Source organism: Primulina eburnea, chromosome 12 (assembly GCF_022965805.1).
Source record: "Primulina eburnea isolate SZY01 chromosome 12, ASM2296580v1, whole genome shotgun sequence".
Lineage (NCBI taxonomy): Eukaryota > Viridiplantae > Streptophyta > Magnoliopsida > Lamiales > Gesneriaceae > Primulina > Primulina eburnea.
In genome coordinates, this window is record NC_133112.1 from 28,918,931 (window position 1) to 28,920,606 (window position 1,676).

The following is a 1,676-nucleotide window of genomic DNA, read 5'->3' on the forward strand; positions in this document are numbered from 1 at the left end:
TCAGAACACTGTTCAATTTGGGGGAAGTGCACTTGACGACCCTAATTCTCATATAGCTGACTTTCTTGAAATTTGTGATACTTTTAAGTTTAATGGCGTGTCTGATGATGCTGTTCGTTTGCGCTTATTTCCATTTTCACTGAAAGATAAAGCTAAGTCGTGGTTAAACTGTTTGCCTGTAGGGTCTATCACTACATGGGAGGATATGGCAAAGGCATTCCTGATCAAGTACTTTCCTCCGTCGAAGACTATGAAGCTTAGAGCCGACATTACTACGTTTGCTCAATATGAGAACGAGTCACTTTACGAGGCATGGGAGCGCTACAAGGACTTGTTGAGGAGATGTCCACACCATGAGCTACCGCTTGGGTTAGTTGTTCAAACTTTCTACTATGGTCTGATTACTCCTAACCGTACTATGATAGATGCTGCTGCATATGGTAACTTACTGAGAAAGACGGCTGAGGAAGGATATGAGTTATTGGAGGAGATGGCTGCGAGTAGCTATCATCCTCAGTCTGATAGGCAGAGACGAGGTGCTGGAGTTCATCAAGTTAATGATTTGTCTGCGGTTTCAGCACAGTTAGAGGCTTTGAATAGAAAGATTGATGGGATGAGCATGAGTGGGTCGGCTATGCGTCTGCAAGAAATTTTCTGTGACAAGTGTGGGGGTGAGCATGACGTGCAGGATTGCCAAGATGGCAATCCATTCTATGTACCTGAGGGAGCACCGGTAAAACAAGTGGGATTCCAGAACCGTCCCAGAAATGACCCTTATTCGAATACATATAATCCGGGATGGAGGAACCACCCAAACTTTTCGTGGGGAGGTCAAAATAACCAAAATCGCCAACAAAGAGGTCCACCATATGGGATGCACCAAGGGTTCAAGCCAGAGCTGCCTCGGGAGGAGAAGTCCAATTTAGAGCAAATGATGACTAAATTCATTTCTGCAACAGAGACGAGATTTCAGAATCAAGATGCAACCATAAAGGGGTTAGAGAATCAAATCGGACAATTGGCTAAGTTGATTGCTAATAGGGAGCAAGGAGCTTTGCCAAGCAACACGGAAACTAACCCAAGAGAACATGTGAAGGCTGTGGAATTGCGTAGTGGAAAAGCACTCGAGTCTAATGAGGAAAAGACCAAGCACGGTGAGGATGAGGTGGAAACTCGAGGAGGTAAGTCTTCTAACTCTACATCTACACCTATTGCACAAAATAAAATTGTTATCCCTCCACCTTTTCCTGCAGCAATGAAGAAAGCTAAATTAGATACACAATTTGGTAAATTTCTTGAGATATTTAAAAAATTGCATATTAACATTCCTTTTGCTGATGCTTTATTGAATATGCCAAGTTATGCAAAATTCTTGAAAGATATCTTAGCGAATAAGCGGAAGCTAGAAGATCATATGACAGTGAACTTGACCGAAAATTGCTCTGCTTTAGTTCAAAACAAGATGCCTCCTAAGCAAAAAGATCCAGGGAGTTTCTCTATACCTTGCATTATTGGTGACATTGATTTTCATAAAGCTCTATGTGATCTTGGTGCGAGTATTAATCTGATGCCTTTTTCTGTGTTTAGGAGACTGGGATTAGGCGAGCCCAAGCCAACTAGGATGTCGTTACAGCTGGCTGACAGATCTGTCAAGTATCCACGTGGGATTGTCGAAG

At 42.7% G+C, this 1,676-nt stretch overlaps 1 non-coding gene across 1 annotated transcript; it reads right to left on the reverse strand.

The window, feature by feature from the left end:
* Positions 1-253: 253 nt before the first annotated feature.
* On the reverse strand, positions 254-360 carry LOC140808532 (small nucleolar RNA R71). The gene has a single exon (XR_012112952.1). It is a non-coding gene; the product is annotated as a small nucleolar RNA R71 (small nucleolar RNA).
* Positions 361-1,676: the final 1,316 nt, after the last annotated feature.